The sequence below is a fragment of the Astyanax mexicanus genome, chromosome 14, assembly GCF_023375975.1.
Source record: "Astyanax mexicanus isolate ESR-SI-001 chromosome 14, AstMex3_surface, whole genome shotgun sequence".
Lineage (NCBI taxonomy): Eukaryota > Metazoa > Chordata > Actinopteri > Characiformes > Acestrorhamphidae > Astyanax > Astyanax mexicanus.
Window position 1 is genome coordinate 20,351,428 of NC_064421.1, and position 23,364 is coordinate 20,374,791.

Sequence of the window (23,364 nt, forward strand, 5' to 3'; positions counted from 1 at the left end):
AGTTGATTCGCAGGACTTGTGTTAAGAAAATACAGCAAGCAAAGGGTGTGTAAAGTGAAATGCTGAGGGTACTGACTGGTTGTTGGCCCATTTGGGACCATCAAGCACTAGTATTGCGTCCCATGACATTGATCGCCTCCTACAGAAGCTAAAAAATGCAGCATTAACCTAAGGTTGGACCACCTGTATTGAATGTGGATGTGTGTTCTAAAAAGAAATGCTTGTCTGTTTGTAAAGACAGTTCCATCCAGACCCTGCTATTCATTAGCATGGCTACCCACTGCACTTTCCAATGTGGGTGGTAACACCTTCAATTACGTATGCTTGGTGCATGTGACACTGGTCTGAGGAATGTTAAATGAAAAACAATTGGCATGTCCCATCCACCTGGCATCCACTATCAGGCTTTGCTCAAACTCCGATAACTCACTTATCTCTTGTCATGAGCACACTGGCTAGTGTTTAACCTCACTCACAAGATAATGCCTTATAACTTATAGGGGTAAGGTGTGGGTGTACCCAAATCGCCCCCTCACGAAAACTTTAAAGTTTAAGTTATAGAAGTACACAGTCCAAACACATGCCGTCAGGTGAATTGGAGATTCCTGTGTGTGTGTGTGTGTGTTTATTAAAATGACAATTTTCTTAATTATTTATTAGTTTGCGCCAATAACAATTCAGTTCTGTCCCATGCCGCGATATATTCTGACGGGTCCCGCAAGTCCCGCGGGATTGCAGACCTCGATATAGAGGTTTACTTTTTTTAAAAATAAATTTTAAAAAGTATACAGTTCAGCCTTAAGCTGCTTTCAGTATTCATCATAGTTGTTTATACCCTTTTCTGTCTGTATGTATTTTATAGACACACTAACTCAAAGTATCTTGATGTTCACATTGTCTTGGAAAGAGTGGGCCAGAGACTAACCAGTGCTGGCCTGAAGATATGAGAGTATTTGAATAATCTCTCTAGGAATGGAAAACTGATTAATCCCTGCAGAAGGATCCTGGGGAAGAGCACAAAAAGCCTTTGAGAGAAGGGGAGGGTCTGAAGGGAGGAGAAGGAGAGAACCTATAGGTCTACCCCCCCTCTTTCTCAAAAAACAAGAATACAGGCCTCCTTAAAATTTAGGCTGCCTCACACACTCATACACACACACTTGCACACTTTAGTGATGGCTTCTTTCCTTGTCACACAGTGCAATGAATGAAAAGACTAAAAAATGCAGTTAGTGTACTAATCCAATTTTCAGCAGCGCCAGCTTACGTAAAAATGGAAAAACTCAAACGCCGGCCACATTACATAAAGACGAGTCTACGCATGCTAATGCTGGAGGAGCTGGCTCAAGTAAAGCCAACGCTGCCCAAAATCTGGCCCAGGTCAGCAGGCGCCAGTCAATAACAAAGTTATAGCCAATCACAGGCTTTATACAGCTGGCCACTTTGAAAAAAGCAGGAAGTTTAATTAGCATGGATGACACAGTTAATTAAGGAGTGGTGGTTCACATAACAGTAAAACAATTTATTCGAATTGCCATCCCTGATGAAGAGTTTTACACAATGAGCACAGTACAACACTGAGAGTTTCTGAGAGGAGAGCCACAAATGAAAGTATATCATTTCAAATATATCTAATAAATATATAATTTACAAGCTTTAAAAAAGGTTCTTACAGGGTAGGAGGTACAGGGGTGTAAAGGCATGTATTAGTACTGAATTGTCACAATATGGAGGGCAAAGATCAGTGCACACAGTCACATGGAATACACAGTAAGTGCTATTAGGGCAAATAAGGTAATTTCACAATCACATGTGCCACAAGGAGACCTTGAACTGTAAGGCCTTGGATTTGCATGATCTTGTTGGAACTCTGGTGGTTTATGACTATTGTTATGGTAACAGTAAATGTGCTTGCTTCTTTACATATTTGTTTCACATTTTTCACACATCCAATAAACAAAACAAAACCAAAAAAACTTCGCAACAGGAAAGTGATCGGTGAACTGAGAAGGACAGAGGGAGAGACACAGATTAGAAAACGATTTGTGCAGAAAATAACAGAATATCTTGAGTGTGTCACCAAGAGCTCCAGATTGGCCAGCCAGGAAAACTGGCAAGAGTTATGATCTGTGCCCAGGACTGTAGATCAACAATAATTGCACTCAGTGCTGCCGGGTGGCTCTGTAACAATTGGGTCAATTTATTGTTGATTAATTTTAGCAGACCTTTAAATGGCAATGTATTCAGAATCGACATCTATGTAGGGCTCCAATGCATATTATTTTGAATGATGTCAAAGAGGGGGCCAAGTTTTGTTTACTTAGTGTTAGTACTTCTGGTGGGGCAGCCAATCATTGATATAGATTACAACCACAGTGATAATAAATTTACAGAATAATAATATAATATTCTCAGTTACAGGGTGTTACTCTAGTTAAAGCAAGAATTGTTCTTAAACAAGTGTTTTGAACCCAACACAAAAATATTCAGGAGCTCTTCAGGAGCTCCATTAAATTACATCCACCTTCACAGGACATGACTAAATTTAACACAACCAATTCGTCTTCATTTTATAGAGGATAAACCAACACCAGAACATCCTAACCCAGAGAAATAGCTTGGTTCTGAAGCTCTGGTAAAGCAGGTGTCCTGTGAGGTTTACCTACACACACCACATGCTCCAGCGCTCGTAGATTAGCTCTACAGCTAGCATCGTCTCTGGCAGCCTCACAGCACCTAATACATCCACTTCACCAGAGCTTCAGAACCAAGTTTTCCTCCACAGAATGGTAAGAGCAGAAGCATAACTGGACAACAAGATGAGCACCTCCTTTTAACTACACCCATCATTTCTTTTAAGCATATAGACACACTTGACAGTTCTATAATGACATTATTTAGTGTTTACATTATATATTAGTGTTTTTTGCAGACACAGCAGTGCTGCTGGAGTTTTTAAACACTGTGTTCAATCACTGTCCAGGACACTGACCAACACAAAGTTGTTGGTGAACTATTTCCCAGTCCTCCAGTGACTTAAAACTCCATCAGCACTGTTACGTCTAATTCAGTCATACCAGCACAACAAACAGTGCAGTAGGGTCCTGACTATTAAAGTACAAGATGAAAGGAGGGTAATAAAGTATGCATCAAAACACAATTACAGTGCAATTGCAGTCTGTAATTACACTACAAAGTGCTCCTATATGATCATATATGATCAGTGGGGCTGAGAAATGGATGGGTGTAGAAACAAGATGGCCATAATATTATGCTTGATCTGTATATTCTTGACAGTACAATAACACATAAACCTAATTCATTATACCAGAAGAAATGTTCAAACCAAGCAACTGTCAAGAGTATCAGTTTCAAACAACATAAATTAAACAGCCAGTGAAATTAAGCATTAGACTATCTGTACCTGTTGTTTAGCTAAAAGCTCTCTGTATTTCAAAGAAACAAAACTACTATGAACCACAAGAAACAGAGCTTAGGAACAGAAGGAAAGGGAGTGTGAAAGAGTAGAATAGAACAAGAGGTATCAAAGGAGCTTCTCCCTGCTGTTTTAACTTTGAGGATACTCACTGGGTGCTGTCAGCTTAAGAAGACTCTCCTTAATTGCCGTTAATTGCATTTAATGACCCCAAGAACTAATTCAGGCCAGGAGTGCAGGAGCTAAAAGCTCAGTATGTGTGCTGTACATACACAGTAGGTGATTATGAGAACACGTTAAACCTGTTTTCTACACTTATCAAGTCATCGGAAGCATCCCAGCCAAAATAAGTACACAGAAGGGTTATTCCATGTGGACTAATTTTGTACCAACAGTAGGGCTGTGCATTGGCAAAACTCGATACATATGATGCAATACATATTATGATACAGGAGTTACAAATTAATATATTTCAATATATTGTAATACAGCAAATAAAGCATGCATTAATGCATCATCATACATGCACCAATACTGTGTTTTTTAAATATTTTCTTCCACCCCTAACCCACTTATGAACAGTGTTTGAAATGAAGGCTTTTTATTATACAGTACAGATACTGTATAATAACGAGACTGGAAATCTAGAAGGTTTACTTCAACAAAAGGCTAAGTTAATTCATTTCCTAACTTGATTTCAGAAGCAACAATAAACTTAATTTTTGTCCATTTGTCCACACAGTGCATCTTGTTCAAGTGGACCATTTTAAAAATATAAATTGCTGAAGCTCTGTTCCCCCAAAAAGTACATCATATCCTTGACACCCCTAACAAGTTTCTCACAGTTTTCCCACTTCTGATCAATCAAAAGCAAAATCTGACGCTTTAAAAGATGTCACTTGGCAACTGACCTACTTTCAAAAGTTTTTGGGCAGGATAACCACATTGGCCATCAAATATGACAGATTTGAAGTCATATTCCCAAAGTTTGATAGTGGAGAACAAACCAGAAAAGTTTAATCATTAATGCTTCTTTCTGTTTGACGTGACTTTGCATCTTCTCGTGTGGTGTCTGCAGAACGCGTAATTAGTGGTGGGGTGACTCCATAACAGAATAAGAAGGAAGCAAAAAAAGCTTAGCGACACAATTTGCATTACGCTACAGGGGTTTCGATTAAATATATTGCATATTTTCAAAGACAAAAAAATTGTGTTCAAACAGTATCATATTTGCAAAATATGACTAAAGTAAAGTTTTTAGTACCATTTAGGAAATCCACAACGAAACAAATAGAGAAGTTAGACACCATAGCAACCATCTGAACACAACAGGCAAACAACCAGTTCAAACTGTTATAAATTGAATCACTTCATAGTGGTGATGTGTCATAAAAAATTGTTGACAACCCCCCCCCCCAAAAGTGAAGTTAAAAGAACTCATTAGTAACTCAAGTTAACATTAGCAATATTAAAAGTATAGATAGGATAGAAATTCCAGTGGGGAAATAAAGATATAGTATATGGACAAAATTATTGTCAATGTCCGGAATAAAACACCTGAATTAAGTGAAGGTGTGCTCTAATAGAGTTTAATATATAATGTATATATAGTGTATATGACAACAAAAACTGTTAATTTGTTGTCATATAGCTGCCACTGAACAAGCTCACACTAGTCTTTTTGTGGTGATGTGATGCCCAGAAGCTGCAGTAGGGCAAATTCTGAAGGAAATTAACTCAGCAGACCAAGCCAAATCTCTCAAAAAAACATGGAAATTACTAAATTTCACTTCATTCTGATTTTAATGCAATCGAATGACATTTGAGTCATTTCATTTCACATCAATGAGGCTAAAGTACAGAGCCAAACCAATAAAAACCTTACAGACTGCACAGCATTCTTCATTTGGTAGTGAGAGAACTCTCTGTTAATTAAACGGATGCTTAAAGAATGATCATGCTTGCAATTATGGACACAGAGGGCAAAGAGTTCAGAGCATGGCGCTGTCTGTTTATAAAATAAACAATTTTATACGGAGCACATTGCTTGAATCATGTAATTATTAGTCTGTGGAAGGGTCAGCAGTGCTGTAACTGCTGAAAGTAAAGCTGCATTGCAGAGTAAATGGTGAGCTACCATCTGCAGATAACAGCCTGCATTTTTCCTCTTGTAAAATAACAAGTAGAGCACATGCTCTCTCTGCTGGATTTTGTGTTGATGTCTATTGATCTGTGTTTTTTCTAGGTAAGAAAAACCAAGAGCACACAGTAACAGCATGGCCAGAGGAAGGGCCTTATGGCTTCTCTGATACAAAGAACATGAATAAAACTACTTAAAATGACAAAACACACCAAATCCCTAAAAATCTAAAAGAGGAAAAATACATTTGAAGAAAAAAAAAAAAAAAAAGGAAAAAAAGTTTGTCAATATGGGTTATAGGTGCTTACAGAACCAAGTCTGGACTCTTAAACAGTAACGTTGCACTTTCTTTCTGCTTAAACAAACCTAAATCTACTGATCTGTATAATTACCAGGATCGGTAGATCCCAACAGGAAATTAAGCATGTTTAAATAATGTCAAATATATTCTTATAAAAACAGAGTGGTATGGTAGGTTTGTTTGATATAATTGCTGTCTATGTCTTGACATTATTTTATACTCAATACAAAGCATTTCACCTGGGAATTTATTTAGGCCTATATTAACCTGCTTTTAAAGTACTCTTCAACATGCCCTGTGCAATTATTATTATTACACATTCTCACCAGGGAGGTCTCTAACTATCCAAATCCACAAAACTTACAGACTTGTCGCTTTAAGGTATTTTCTGGACACAGCACTCTTGCCTCCCAGTGCTCTTAACAGTACTGGTAATATGTCACTTATTAACAGGGCTAATAGCGAGATCACTCAAGTTGTGGATAGTTTGGCTAATGTGTCTCACATAACCTCTACACACAGTCTCAGGTAAGACTCAGACTACAGTTTAAAAGAGTAAAACTGTAGACAGTGCAAGTAGAACAAACTGAAAAGAGAAATTGAAAGGGAGAGACACATAGCAACAGAGACAGACAGAAACAAAGATGTAGAACGTGTGTCTGCGCTGACTAAGTACCATCTTCCAAGGACAAGCTGGCAGACTCTGTTATCTTCCATCATAACAGATAAGTTTCAGATGAGAGCTGCAAGCTCTGCATTATGAGTCCACTCATTTCAGTCACGCTCTCTCAACCAGCAGTGGACAGACATTCAGGTTGTTTTTTTCTTCCACAAAATACAAAACAGTAACTGTTGAACAGAGAAGGCCCCACAATAACATAAAAGTCCCCAGGAGATCTTCAATTAGTATTTATTTTTCCAAACATCGAAAATAACTGTTGAAAATGTGTAAAGCATGCAGCATGGTGAAGTATGGTCAAAGGTTGTGCTACTCGAATGATGTATCATTATGAACTGCATCCAGGTCTAACGAGGACACAGATAGAAAATAAGGCCCAACAATTTGGCACCAATCGTTCATCTGTGTCACTACACTCTCAGGAAAAAAGCACATTTCTGTTCCCCTGTGTACCAACTGTGAAAATGTACCCTGAAATGTACAACATGAACTTTTCCCTCCCTTAAAAGTAGGGGGAAACAACACATGCAAGAGTATACAGTCCTTGATTAACTACACAACACAACAAAATATGAAGGTAAAACCCCCTACAGTAGCTGATACAGAATACAATGTGTTCAGCAATGAAATGTAAACAGAGAACATACATGCTTACAAAGGTCATATTTACATGTGGGTCTGATTTAGAAAACTCATCCGTCCATGGGTCACAACTGGCTACAAAAGAGAAAGGCATTCATTTTGTAATTTTGAATTAACCAGTAAGGCTTTGAATTTGTTGCAATTAGGCTGTTTATATACATTTAAAGTTTAAGCACCACCTTCCTATACAAAAGAATATCCTTGCTGCTTAGAGAAAAATTAGAAGGCCTTTGTATTCCTGTATGTCATTTGGACTCACTATAGTCAGATGTCAGCTTTTACTCTGCTTCTCTGTATGTACCAAACAGCAACATCCAAACTACAAAAAAATTGTTTGATCTGTACTCAGAAGTATAAACTTAGTCATGATTGTTATGCAAACATTTTGAGTCATATAAACCTAGTGTATTTTGGTTGCTTGGTCACTTGCTTGCGTCAGAACGTGTTTGTCCAACCTATTTAGTCAATGCAATGAATATACAGAAGCATGAAGAGAACAATGTTTTTTTAATGTCAATGAACCATAGGTCTAGCGCCTCTGCTGACTGGTTGCAGTATGATGTGTAGCTCCACCCATCCCTACAGGTTTCAATATCACAAGAGCTCATTTACTAGTTGTTTTTTTTTACTCCTCTAAACTGTCCCCAATATTCAGTGTCTAATTACAAGAGTTAGTTTGCCTGGCATGCATTTATTTTCTACAGAAATTTATATTATTCTGCTAGATCATAAGAAGGACAAGTTTCACCAAAGAACAAAATGACAGAAAGCCTTGGCTGGAACAGAGCATCTGTAGAAATTGCATTGTACCCTTTCTGTTCTGAAGCTGTTGATTTGAAAGTGGAATTAGAGTGGAGTCCTACTAAATGGGTAGGCTAGTCTGCCTCTGCCTCAGGTCTGTACTGTACAGATTCTGGTTGCAGATTTGACAGTATATTTATTTCAGAACAGAATGGAAGAGAACTATGCTTTCTAAAGCCATAAAATCACTTTTTTTTAAAGAAAGTCAGCTCTGTTGTGCTTTTATTCAAGTATTAAATCAGCCTTTCAGTACATTTGCACTGATCATACCCTTTCTATGCAGATAACAGTAAGGTGGCAAATGTGAAAATATTACAAAAGTATATAAATATCTATAATTGCGCAAATGTATAGTATAAAGCAATGACTCAAGGGTTCGATTCAAAGTTCAAATGACTCATGTTTCCTTCCTCTGAGAAGATGCACTGAGACATTAACCCGTACATGCAAAAAGAATTAGCTTCCGACACTTCAGGGGTCTAGGAAGAGTTGCAACCTAGAGCGTTTCCTCTGCACCCTTGTTCAAAGTCAACCAGTTAACCCTTATGGAGTCGGATTACCACCTTGCCTTAAATAAGAAAAAGGAAACAAGCTCAATGTCAACAGGGGTGTGAAAATGCTTAGTTAGTTCAGGCAAAGAGCATAGAGTAATGTGGTACTTTATAGGTTTGTTGTTTGCTGAGTTACAGGTCTAGTGAGAGTCAGGTCAGTGTGCAGCTGAAACTGGAGCCTTCTGGGAAGGCTCAGCTCATGCTTTATTCAAAGGCTGTCAGTCATTTCCGCCAACAGGACAAACAGATCTGGAGGCTAGAGCTATGCTCAAAATACCGTTTTGACAATATGATGATCTTACATTTTCATCTTTACATATGTAGGTCTTATGTTGACATTCTTTTAAGGGACATGGTTAAAGTCTCGTAATATTTGCCATGTACCTTTAAAGCTAAAGAACACTGCAGATCTGCAGGATTTGTGTGTGGGCCCTTCACACTGTATTGAATGTGATTGTGATTTCTCCCAGAGATAATGGCTTGGAGAATTGTAGCCAGATGTCTCTGATCACAATTATTACCACCCACTATACTGCCCACTATGGGTAATAATGCCGTCTATGTTGTACTGTCAAAACACATGCAACACTGTGGATTCATAAAACCTTTGAAAACAATTTTTGAAAATGGAATGTCTCACCCATCTGACACACACTCTGAAGGTTTGCTCAAACTTTAATAATTCACATTGCTTTGTCATTAGCACACTGGCCAGTGTTCAACCTCACTCACAGGATAACACCTTACAACTTACACAGGTGTGGCTGTTTGCCATATGGCCATTGGTGTAAGATTTCCCAATCAATTCACATATTGTCATCCCACACCTTTGGCATATGAGTGAAGACAGGCTTCCGTGTGACCCATTTATAATGCATTTACATCATTTTTTCTTTTATCTTTAACAAAAAACAAACAAACCGCACAAAAACATAGACAACATGATTATACAGGGCATCTACTGCAACCAGCAACTTATTTAAAACAGTACAAAAGTTTATTGCTCTAATAAGCCTCAAGAAGATGTTTAAGGTGCACCATATGGGTCTGGAGCATGAACAAAAAAAATACTGATCTTAAAACTGGTCAAAATAAATATCCACCCTCAGATTAGGTAGGCTAAAGAACTTCAAAGGCATATTTTAGCTACTGCTCTAGTCCATTAAGTCCATGAGCATGTTTAATCCATGTTCAGAAAACCAGATCAAGGACTGCTGTTAAAAACATGCATTAATCAACATCCTTAGGAGAAGCTCCAGAAGTTAACGTTAAGACCTGTAAGCATCACTTCCCCTGTGAAAGAGGATATTGAGTGAACAGGTAATAAGAGCCCATGTGACTCAAGCCAACAGGGGAGATTTCATCACACCCGATCAAACCAGTCTTACTGCTCAAAGAGGCCCAACAAGGCCTGTAGTATTTAACACTCTCCTCTCAGGTGACAGCCCTGCACCTGACTTGCACTCAAAGAAACTTATCTGTCCATTTTTCTCCAGCTAAACCCGAACTTTCGGTGGAGTTAAATGAACAAGGTCAGTGTGCATTTTGCAAGACAATGAGGACGGTTGTGGCACTACCTCAAACTACTCTGGACAGCAAACTATGGAGGTGCTTCAAATAGACAAGTAAAACTTTCTTGTTACACCGGCCAAATGGCAGTTCCTGAGACTGGGTGCTGAGACCCTGGCAGCTTCTAACATGGTACACTGGGGGCTGGGACCCACACAAAAGGCTGAATGTACATCTAATCAGCAGATGCTGTAGAGTCTCCAAAACCATCAGGTCCGAAAGCTTGGTTAAAGCTCTCACTGAACACTTGGCACAGACCAATGATGGCTGGATCAGCACAGCAAGGGCATTGTTTCCCCCGATGTCACCCCATTGGAGCGCCAACTTCACATGGCCTATGCCAGTTTCACTATGGACCGAGCGGCCTTTCAACTGAAGAGGTGCGCCCAGACAAAAGCTGTCTGACTCATGCGCATACTCACCTTACGGGCTGCAGCTGAGATAAATGTCTGAATGACTAGAGGCAGCCCTAGCAGGTTTCTGACGCAATCCAGAGGAAATGCACTCCCTGCCACACTACCGACTAAAGAAAAAGAACACACATGCATTCTTCACACATTAGAGAGGGGACACTCTAAGGGGGAGTGAGCGGAATTCTCACACTGTTGTTCACCCCTATCATAGTCTAGTGTACAAGGACATCATCTGTAAAGATAGTAACAAAAAATAGAACTCAAACTCTCATTCTTTTCTAATTTAGTTTCACAAATTTACAAAACAAATTGTGAAAATCTCTAAAATCATTATTGGCAACTTTCCAACTCAACGTATACAGGAACAGGAAATGTTACTATGTAGCCACAAAACAAAAAGATCACAGGAAATTTGGCAGTGTTAAATCAACACTGTTAGTGTTAAATTAACACTTATTAGTGTTAAACTTTACACTCTCAGTGTTAATTTAACACTAAAAGTGTTGATTTAACACTGCCAAATTTCCTGTGATGTTGACTTTGATATGGCACATGCATAAAAACACAGAGGTATTCATTGAAATTTCAAACATCCCCACCACAGATTTACCAATGTAAGTATGTTTCAGGCAGAAGCTACTAGTTTCTCATTCAGGGAAAAAAGCGGCCACCTGCCAGAAAGTATCCTCCAAAAAGAATACTCTTTGCAATTCACTTCATTCACTCATAATTAATTTTCCTTCTCAGTCACAAAAAGTTCTGCAATAACCTCATCACTGACTGAAGACAAACCAGACATCTAGCCTTTCTCCAATTAACTTAATGTAATTGTGACATATGTGATTAAATGTGTGGTTATGCATCCGCTGCAGCTTTTCCAAGAAGCCACAGAAGCAAACAGAAAACAGCACCACAGCAGTTTGTGTACCCCACTGTTCCATTACACAACAGTGTGTGCCGATCCAAGTTAACAGGCCAGGTTGAAGGTCTGCGCAAAACATGACTCAGCTAAAAGAACAGATTTCATGACAGCAAGGGGTAGAGGAAGGGGCCTTCTGTTTGGCTTCTCTACGTATCCCAAAACAACCCTGTTTACACACAGTGAGCCAAAAAATTTAACAGGGTGTGTTAGTTCAAGTTCCAGGAGAACAGCTGAGGCAAAAATATGAAGGGCTGGAAGAGCAATTTTATCTTACAGTGGGGTACAGATTCCTCATTCCTATAGCACACAGAAACTGCAGCTTAGGGGTGCATAATATGGAAAAAATGAGACGTGTGATAATGTTGATGTATATCCCAATGTTAATGTTGCATGTGATAAATTAAGAATCCTAAATTAGTTTAAGATGTTTTTTGGCATTTGGCTGAACTAATTTTTCAAAGCAGCTCACTCAATCACTCTGGATTAAAGTCCAGTAAATCAATAAGAATAAACAAAAATCTAATATTTTCTTTGTTTGTTTTTTTGAGTTGATATTAGTGGCCTGAACTGGCTTAGCTCTAAACAGGGATGTACTGTTCTGATCCACAGAGTCAGGGTTGATAAGGCCAATATGTTCAAAACACTTTTTCCTTTCAGTCATTTCTATCCCATACTGCCAAATTAATTAAGTTTCATTGTACTTGCGAAATGACAAAGATATTCTTGATTTGGACATTTTTACTCCAACTGTCACGGTTTGCAAAGGGTGAAAGCAGACACACTGACATGAACTGGAATAGATTTCAGTTTTCTATTAAAAACACTCCTACTTCGGAATAGGAAAGGAAACCACGTAACAAAAAAACAAACAAAAATATAAATCAAATACACTGCACTCCAATCTGTCTTCCAAAAATAGGTATTAGTTTGAATTTATGAATTGTCCCAGTCACTGCAGATTTGGAATGCTCCTTTTTCTTTTTGGATTTGTATATTAATGACAAATTGTATCATGGGCCAAAAACTCATTTACACCTGGTAACTTTATCCATTTTGAGCATCATGATGAAAACAGAATGAGGCCAAGCAACATTAAACATCAAGTTTAATTTAAAACAAAAACACCTCCATTCATTTAACCTCCACAGGAGGTAGTCAAAAATACATTTCAGCTAGGGATGTGTATTTTGGTTCTAACATAATAGCACATAATTATTGCAAAAATGCTCTAAAATATTATATTTTTGATATGACAAAACTTTTAATTTCAAGAATTTACTAGTGCAAGAAAATGAATATAAACGTTTTATTTAGTATAATCTATCTATATTACAAACAGTAAATTACCAAGACCCTGGCATAATAAAAGTGTAACAAAAATGTAACAAAACATATTTACTGCATAAACTTTACATATAGTTATAGCAAAATAAATATCATCATAGGCTGTCAAAGCTGTTGCCTACCCATAAATAATGGGATAAACACACAATGGCATGTAAAACTACAAATTTTAACCTTCTTTTTCACAGCACACAAAGAGGCTAAAAGGATAAACAACTTTGTATATCCCATCCAACAATGTAAATGGATTTCTGTCCAACTCACCAGAGATGGATTTCAATACCAAGTGTAAATGCATGTCAGAATACAATCCAGGTTCCAGTCACACAAAGAGACCAGGTGTGAACAGGATCATACAGTATAGTAACATTAGTATTATTACCCCCTAATAAACTGTGAAAATAAGGATGTGAGTATTCCAAACATCTCCTCACTTCCTTTACTTGCTACCACAAAGCATTAAATGGAAATAAAAAAGAGAAAGCTTTCTTCGTCAATAGCTATACAGACACGTGCAGCTGTTTGGAGTGCGATGCTTAAAATTCTATTAAAGAACATCCTCTATAATTAAAAGTATTGCTTGATTAACACATTGTTGCATATTCCATATTCAAAAATGCACATCACCGTCACAGGACTCAATTATATGCTGTACAGCAATCATCCCAGCTAGAACATAAGTTCAAAAAACAGGATTCTGCTGCCAGACTCATCTACATCTCAGGTTATTATCGTGGACAGAAGTTATCCACCTAAAATAGTTGTAAAATACACCAAGTATTTGAACTTAATCACTTCAAAATGTGGTTTAAGATGCATCCTAGTCCAAAGTTACAACAAATAAAACTCCACCCAATGGCATGCAATTTACATGTCCAGGGTCCACCTGAAAAGGGAACGCACGTGGTTTCACAATCACAGGAACAGAACATAAGCACAGGAGGATTTGAGCAATGTTTCATGTTTACCCACACCCACACTGACCTATGTTCCGTGCAAGCTCTGGTTGTGGTTGACACAGTGTCTTCTATTTTAAACATTTATCATTTAGCTGCCGTCTGTACACTTGAATACTGAAGATGGTGTTCTATAACATAAAGAAGTGAAAGCTATACAAATCTATAGTTATGGAAGTGACTTTCATATATCAATACACTATATCTCACATTTTACAGCTATAAAGCAGATCACAAAGGCTTGGACATGACACATAACATCACACATTAGAAAAATTGTAGATTTTATCAATGTTACAGTTCTCAGATGAACCACAAGCGAGAAGAAAAACTTGAAGACATGTTGCACGTGTTTACAAACAGAGTAGTGACAAAAGGCTTCCTATTTCAATTGAAAACCTCTGATGTTGCATCAAGTTGCTGCCTTCCTGTCAAACAGACTCTTCTTTTAGAAGAAGGAGTACATCTCAAACCTTTGTAGGAACTTCCTTCTTTTGATCATGGTGCTCTGCTGTTTATTTACCAAGACAATAGAATAGAAAGATATTGAGAATAGATTTTCCAAACAGTTCTGTTATGATAAAAATATGCTTTAGAACAGCTGGCTAGTTATAAAATATACTGACCATCCATAATGCTAGTCCTGTTTGCATTACTTTTGCTATGTCCCTTTGGAAGCTAAAAAACACTGTACTGACCTGCAGGGTATGGATATGGGGACTCCTGCATTGAATATGGAGGTGAGTTTGGACACTCAACTTTTTGCCTGGTCCATTCTAGCCAGATGCTGCTGGTAGCAATCATAACTACCCACTGCATTGCCCACTGTGAGTGCAAGTAATTCCTTATAAAACATATTCTCAGCACATGTGCCACTGTCAAACATGGAATGTTAAATTCTAGCTTTAAAAATTAAATGTCACATTTATCTGGCACCCACTATAAGGCCTCGCTCAAATCTTTCACTCTATGAGCACACTGGCCAGTTTTCAATCTTATTCACAGCATATCATACCATGTACATGTGTAGGAATTTCCAAACCATTTAGATACTTCTATGCTATGGGCTGGCATGTTAGGAGTGTATTTAATCTGGTCTAAATCACAACATAAGCTTGGGCATTACTGAACTTGGCCTTAATCTGGCCGCTTCTGCTGAAACATGGCCTAGCTCAATTTATCAATGTGGCTAAGCTGAGACACACCTGACTGAAGTGGAAGTGGAATTGCACTGTGGTCAAATCTGATCCAGAAACAAGAAATGACGTGGTGTGAACAGAGCCTGGATGTCACTCTTGTTTGTGCAGAATGTTGTAATCAAACACACATAAGCCTACATCAGCGTCTTTTAGGAAGCCAGCTTTAGTCTTGGTTCCACTGCAAGAGCATGGCCTTAATCACTTAGGCTACCTGCCAGTTTGTTCATGTCCAAACAGCTTTACAGGACTTGGTGTTCCAGCATTTTTTCTTTTACACTGGGATGTATGGCTCATCCTTCCTGTTGCAACATAAGCACTTCATGAATGCTTTAGCATGTGCTGGTGTTTGGCTGTGGGGGGTTTGTCTCTGAGACTATGTTTATGTAGGCAAGTCTCGACACTCTTCTCTGGTCAAGAGTTCTCCTCAAGCCCAGCACAGTCATTGTTTGCCTTAACAGCAAAGAAAACAGAAATCGCCCAAGTTCCACTGATTGCTAAGGGCTTGAACAATTCTTAATCACACATGTCTTTGTTTAACTTGAGCCCAACAGATACCTGCGACTTAATAAAGGAACTGTTTGTAACTCTTAGACAAATTGCTTCTTGTGATAGCTAATTCTGGAGACCATCCTGGAATCTATCAAAGCTACTAACTAGAACAAAAACTCAGGAATCACTAGAGATGCTTTTATCAGACAGTTGTCTCTTTACAGCAGCACAAATGCGAGAACTAAAGGCCCTGTCCCACTGCGATTGCATCTAAATATCCACTAAAGTACGTCCAAATTTATCAGAAAACACTGCGTCCACTGAGTGAACGCGCTGCGTCCAAATATAGACGCACTGCGTCCAAATTACGTCCATATTCCGTCTAAATTGAAGTTGGACGCCGACTTCCAAATTTGTACGTCGACTTCCACTCTTTGGACGTCGACTTCCAACTATATATGGTTGTTTTTTCTAGTGAATCATCATTTCTTCTTGAGCTACAAGAGAGAGCACATCTATTCTCTTGGAAAGTGTGGAAAAGCGATGGACGCCAGAAAAATATTTTTATGGACGTCGACGTCCACCTGTACGTGCCGTCCAAATATCCACTAAAATACGTCCGTCCCGCGTCTAAATATCCACTAAATTACGTCCATATTAGTCGCCGTCTATTCCGAAAATTTTGGGAGGTACCAAAACCACTTTTGCGTCTAAAGTGGACGGCAACGTCTAAACTACGTCCACTTGGACGGTGCCGTCCAAATATCCACTAAACTACGTCCAGATTGCGTCTAAATATCCACTAAATATCCACTAAACTGCGTCCACTGAAATTTGGACGTACTTTAGTGGATATTTAGATGCAATCGCAGTGGGACAGGGCCATAATGTAGGAACACACAACCTAAAGGACGTGTTTACAAGAAGAGTTTACCCACATTAGTTACATAAATATTTTGTGTTAATAAGGCTGTGCTTCTGTAATAATACCCATACTATCTTGTCCCACTATGTTAGCAGACTGTGTAGACATTTAAGACAAATTTAAGCAAGACAGACAAAACGATTCATAGTATCCAATAAATCAAAGGCTAAAAAGTCTATGAATGCACTGTCATTGTGCAGCAGTGTGTGTGAATGTGACGTCAGCGATCAATCACAGTGCTGGAGGCTTGCCAGAGCAGTCCCTGAATCTGGCTCAGTGGGCAGCACAACAGTCTCAGTATGCCTCACAGCACCCATCACAGCTTTTCTACATGTCACCATTCCCTTAACTGCTGCTCCGCACACCCTGCAGCTCTGATACCAAGAAATAAAAGCCGAAATCTTCCACGGATATCAAGGATGTGCATTGCTTCTTACTATTTTATGCTGTGGTGTAACTAAGAATGTCATCTGGTAACAAGAATTTGGTTAAAGAACTTAAATCAGACTTAATCCAATTAGACCAGGTGTGTATCTACAGCATTAATAAAACACAGTCAGCCAACACACATAAAACAACTTGGGCACAGTGCAGATTCCTGTAGTGATAATCATTAACTGCTTGGTATCAATCTGAGCTGGCTGGACAATCCTGACAGATAACCAGATAAGAGCCTCTTTATATTTATGTCTTAGAAACAGCGTACATTGGGTAATATGGACTGATAAAGAGCACATGGTTCTGCACGAGTAGTCTTTTACATTAACCCCTAATAGACTTAAGAAACCCAAGGACTTCTAAGAATTAGAAATTCCAGTTTCTGTTTAAGGCTTGTTGAGACACAACGTTCAAAAATGTTGACTCCTAAACAGAACAAGAGCTGTTCCATGTTCGTTTGTAAAAGGAAATGGAACAGTCGAAGTTCAGCACAGTTTGATGATATCCCTGCTCAAACAGATATATTTAACCTGGCAATTAACAGGTAATTTGAATCGGGTGTACTTAAGATGAAAAAGTATAAAACTGTTCAGGAATCCACTGCTCCAAGACTAGGGTGAATTTTCTATCCTTTTTAGGGTCTTAATCAGCTTTCTCCATGCTATTTTTACATACAAAGAACATTATCTAAAATGTGTATAACACATTTTTATAACAATGACAACTAAACTCTGCACATGTTTACATGCTCACATATCATACTGTAACCTTTTGTTAACATTTTGTTGTGTGAAACCAGATTTACTTGTTAGTTTGATCATTGTGTGTGTAATTTCTCAAAAAGAACAATATAAATATTTTAGGACAAAATACTAACTGAGTAGAACTTACTACTTGAGTACACTTGAGTAAAACATTAATAACTGGTAATTAATTGATCGCTTGTACAACTGACACACTATAAACTAACTATCTAGCTAGTTACAATGGTTTAAATGCATTCTGTGAGATCAACACCAGCTAATCATCTAACACTGTATGTTAAGGTGAGGTTATTAACTAAGCAAAGCCCAGTAGGCAATTCATCTAGCTGGTAGAAAAATACTGTGTCTTGTAAACTAGCCAACCAAGCTAAATCATCCTGGCTGGTTCATAACAGCCAGCTTTTATTATTTTAAGCTTAAAATAACAAAACAGAAACACCAGCTAGGAATAACTTAGGTTAGGTTAGCTAACCTAGGTTACAATAACTAGCTTGCGTTTGTTGTAAGTGACCTGCTGGAACAGCTCTCACCACCCTCTCCTCCGATAGAGTGTGTATGTGTGTTAGCCAGATGGTAGCTAGCTACAATTTAACCTAACATATCTTGACCATATATCTACGTACGTTAGCCAAATCATTAGACTGTTTTGCTCCACTACTAGGGTTACGTGAGCTGTCACTGCCAGCTGCTGTAGCTAGCTATCTATTCAGTTAACCCAGCTAGCTAGCTAACTAGCGCAAATAACCTCCTGGGCTGGCTAAGCCCAGCTCTGTAAACTCAGGCACGGTTTTCGAGATAAACTGGAACAGCCCTGTTAGCTAACTAGCTAGGTTAGCGTCTTACACTAAAAGGGTGTCAAATGCTAGTAACGTTAGCCAGTCTCGCCTCACTCGTAATGTCTTTTATAAAAATCTACTCCGTTTATTAACAGCCAAAAGTCATCGGGGTCGCCCAAAAAGTCCAGCTGTGGAGCACTATCCCTGGAAATTAGCTAGCTTGCTAACAGCTACACTGCTCGCTGCTAGCTCGCTAATCACATCACTGCTCTGCGGGAAGAGGCGAGTTTCAGCAGAGCTCCAGACTCCGCGGACTTACCTGTTTAACACGCACAGTAAAGCAGCCCCGGCTTATCCCAAAACACAGTCAGAAGGGGTCAATGTCTCTTGAGCTCCAAATGTACGAGACAAGATGAAACATGTAATGTGGTTAGCTCGGTAAACGTCCCCGAAATCCAGCGCTCCGAGCCCCGAGCCGCGGCTTCACCTGCTTCACTCCCTCCGTCCGCTGGTCCTGAAGCCCGGCTCAACCAAACCTCGCCCTTCCTTAGCAACGGACCGCCTACATTTACATACTGGGCGGCGACATTTCAGCTACAACACACGACACTGGAATATATGATCCACAAAATACAGCTCTGGAAAATATTAAGAGACCACTTAAAATGATGGAATATAATCAAGAAGAAGATGGATGATCACAAGCCATCAAACCAAACTGAACTGCTTGAATTTTAAAAAGTTATATAAAAGCAGTGTGTAAGACTGGTGGAGGAGAACATGCCAAGATGCATGAAAACTGTGATTAAAACCAGGGTTATTCCACCAAATATTAATTTTTGAACTCTAAAAACTTTATGAATATGAACTTGTTTTCAATTTCAGCAATTTCTCATTTTCTGCAAATAAATGCTCTAAACGACAATATTTTTATTTGGAATTTGGAAGAAATGTTGTCCGTATTTTATAGCATAAAACAACAATGTTCATTTTACTCAAACATATACCTATAAATGGCAAAATAAGAGCAACTGATTCAGAAACTAAAGTGGTCTCATTTTTTCCAGTGTTGTATGATACACAGAATATGTAACGAGCTGCCTCTGAGCAACATTCCTGGCATTTATTCCAGATAAAAAGACTGAATAGCATTTTAATTACTTTAATTGTGCAGTTTCTTCCAGCCACGAGTATGAGTCTTAGTAGTACAGTTAATACTAGGTCTATCTTACACTAAAGATAATTACTGTCCAATAAAAAACATGTATCTCCAAAATAGCAACAGGAAAAATATAAAACCTTTTAAGTCAATTTAACAATTTTGTATTTCAGGTAATTTTCTATTGGTCTATTTATCAAGAAATGTTGACACAGTGTGAGGGACAGTTTGTGTGTTCAAGATATGTAAGAAAAAATAAAAATAAAAAAACGTGGTTTTTTGGACAGTGACGATTCTACAACAAACATTTAGACAGGGCTTATGTTTTGGCAAGAACAGTTTTATCAATTTAATATATTGCAATATAAAAAAAACGTATAGTATAAAAATACTATCATAGTTTTTTTTCTAAGGATAATTCATTCTTTTAAAGTATGTACTTATAAGCTGACACTTTTATTTCAGAGTTTTATTAAATCTGTTTTAACCTTTTTTCATTGTGGCCTGGTGTGACAACCTCAGGATGATAGACAGAAACAGACTTAGCCTTTCTCTCAGTGCAGGTCTGGGAAACTATCCTAAAGGTTCTTCATGTATATTGGCTTTAATGTATGTGGCCTAACCTTGTCTACTAAACTCAAAATTTTTTAATGTACTAAAATTACTTTTTATTGTGGAGTTTAGCTCAATCATGGTCTAGGAAACTAGCCCTTACTAGCACGCCAAAGGGCAGTGAGTGAAGAGGGGCAAGTGGACACATCATAGCTATTCATCTCTAGTCCTTCCCACTGGCCTGTTTCTGTCAGTGGCTCATAGTAGACCTTGTGTTGTTTAAGCATGACGATCCCTGGGAGCTCATTCTCTGCGTTTCCTTTTTTCCCATTTTAAAACACTTGTGCAAGCAGGATAAATAAATGTACTGGAACAAGAATGATTGAATGATTTTATTCAGTCATACGCCAAGGACACATATACATATTATTTTACTGACATATTTGATCCATATGTCACTATGACCTCTATGTTGACCTTTAAATATCAAAGCATCAATAGTCAGCTTTGACAAATGACAGGTTCTTGAGTGGAGGCGGATGTCTGTTGAAAATCCTGTTAAAATGTAAGAGGAGAAATGGAATGCAGAGGATGGTGAAGCAGAGGTTGCAAAGCGTAATTAAAATGTTTGGCAAGGATGTGTCAGGGCTGTCATGCATTGGTTTATAGGTCAATATTAATAGCTGACTATCACTAACTCTCAATTAAAAAGGGATTTAATTCAAATGTAATAAAATGCACAGTAGAAGTTATCGGCTCTCAACATGCACTTGATATTTAGAACGTTCCCTGTCATTTAATTGCATGTTTGATAAATACCAGCTTCAGGAGAAGCATTTCTCATCTGTTCAAAAATGTTTCAGCATGAAATCTGAATCTGTTGATGTCGAGGTGCTGTTGGACAGAATCCACGTTCCATTTTTTATGATGGATTTCCACCCAGTGGCCACATGCTGAATTGCAGTCAAAACACTTTTTCTAATTTCCCAGCAGCATAGATGAGTATAAATCATGTCTGATAAACAACAGTGAGTGTTTCTCTGAATTCCTTTTTTTTTCATATATTGTGTAGTAGCAACAGTGGCTGTGCCGACTGCCTACACTACACAGTTATGTGTGAAAATTTGGATACCAAAATTTCCAGGGCAAAATTATATATTCATCCATGCATTCATTCACCTTTTTTTTAAAGTTTTTTTTATTTTGTACCCAAACGTTTACTGCAATTTAGTAGAGTCAATTAACCCCCCTCTTACTCGCTAGGACACACCCCTCACTTGCAAAGCTACCAACACTATGAGGTCAACCACCATCTTTTGTCAAAGTACCTTGTGCCAGCCAGCGTTGCAATGGGAGTGATATGGGCAACAGAGCACTATCACGGCCAATACATACAACTCTCTACTCCACTTAAACATTTTAGATCAGAAACAGGTATCAAACCCAAATTCTGCATATTTGAAAATAGACATAAAAACTAGACAACCTTAACAAAACGAAAGGTTTGGAGGACATGAAATGTTTGATTTTTATTCAGGAAAATACTTAAATTTTAAAATGAGGTTTAGGAAAGTGGCAATTTTATCATTGTTCTTCATCATATTTGTAAAGTTGCACATTTAATTACATTTTAATTTCTATTACATTTACAATAAGATTGTGTAGTAACGTTTTTTTATTAAACACGAAACCTTTTTATGTAATGCTTGATTTAAAATATTTGAGATCTAGCTGTGTAATATCAGGCAGAAAATTACAAAAAATGCTGGCCTGTTATGGGGTTAATAGTGTAAAAAAATATTTTGCATAGGGAACGCTATATACCCTTATCGCTAGAATTGTGCAAACCGGTTTTGGGCAAACCGGTTTTCCGGTTTTATGGTGAGTGTTGGTGTGAGGAACCCTGGCGTAATTTATGACTCCTAGCGCTAGTCTGGGGAGAAATGTGTTTATATTCTGTTTTTTAAGCTGCAGTATGCTAAAAAAAATCTGATAAACACTGAAAAAGAAAGAGAAAGAGTATTGACTATAGACCCCGCCCACAGAGAACACTGATAGGTCTATTAGCACAGAGACTGACCAATTAGGATGCTCGCTCTGATCCATACTGGGTAATAAAAGGTGAGCGAGGCCTAGAAACAGGTTAGACTTTTAAACAGGTAAATCGCGAGGTGCGCCTCCACTCACTACAAGTAACTACTCTGGGCAGTTTTTTTGTACTGTTTTTTTGTACCGTTTTTCAGTACGTATTATAACATAATTCAGCCTTAATTTAAGAGTCTTTCTATTCAGTTAGGACTCCTTTGAATATCTGTGTGCTTGTACATCGAGTAGCCAGTTGCTAACAGGTGAGTTAGACCACTATTCGCATGTTATTTTGCTTTGAGTTAATGCAGGATTTTTTTTATGTGAATATAAGAGTTAAATGTATAAGCTACAACTTGAAGGGTTAATTCGATTTTTATGTATTTTAGTATTGGAAATGGGTTGTCTGTTTTTTTTTTTTTATTACAGGATTAGGAATGAAAAACCTAACCCAGAAAAGCTAATGGTATGCCCAATGTGACGAAGGCCCTTTAAAATCTGTGTAAATTTCTTCACAGCACTCGGTCCTTTACTTTAACTTAAGTTCCTAAGTGACACACACTAAACATCCCAAGAGAATTATTATGGACCCTGTGTTAATGTGTTTTTGTCTCACCTTATTTACAGAATGAAGGTGTGCTGGATTATTGCTGGAGATGAAACTAGCTCATTTTAAGTGTACTTTTGTTTTTACAGCAGCTCTGTTCCAACCAGTTTAATAATGTAACTGCTTTAAAGGTTATAGGTTCTATATAACTAGTTTAGACACTATTTATAGAGCAAAATGTTAAAATAGAAGTTATAAACACTGGCATTTGTTACATCAGTATTTTAACCAGAACACTAACAGTCATATGTCCAAAACAAGAAAAAAACATTGAATTTCAGATTCAGTTTAGAATTTGGGAGCAGTATTTGGGGTCCCCAATCTTGTGCACAATCAGGCTGACATTTTTTTTTCATTTCAGCCAAGCAGAAGAAGCTTACCCTGTTTAGGTAAGCACATGTTTAAATGAAAAGACTAGATGACAAGTAGTAGATTGATGTGTGCTTCTGCTTCTCATTGGAATTAAATTTTGCCCCCCCCACACCGGGCTTATTGTGTATAATATTGGTGACCCATATTTTAGTTAGTATGGTAGGTTAACCATGTAAAATTGTCTTTACGCCAATGGTTCCCATCTTATTTTAGTGTGGGCTGAAGAGCAGTGTTTGACTTAACTGAT

General features: G+C 38.1%; 1 protein-coding gene across 5 annotated transcripts in view; it reads right to left on the minus strand.

Moving 5' to 3' along the window:
• The window catches only part of numb (NUMB endocytic adaptor protein), a 44,894-nt gene extending 26,024 nt beyond the window's left edge, over window positions 1-18,870 (minus strand). For 3 of the 5 annotated variants that reach the window (XM_007253810.4, XM_007253808.4, XM_022672937.2), the window contains exon 1: window positions 18,662-18,870. The gene's annotated coding sequence lies outside the window, so the exon portion shown is untranslated. The remainder of the gene's footprint in view (window positions 1-18,661) is intronic. The other 2 variants (XM_007253807.4, XM_007253806.4) reach the window with 1 other exon arrangement.
• Window positions 18,871-23,364: the final 4,494 nt, after the last annotated feature.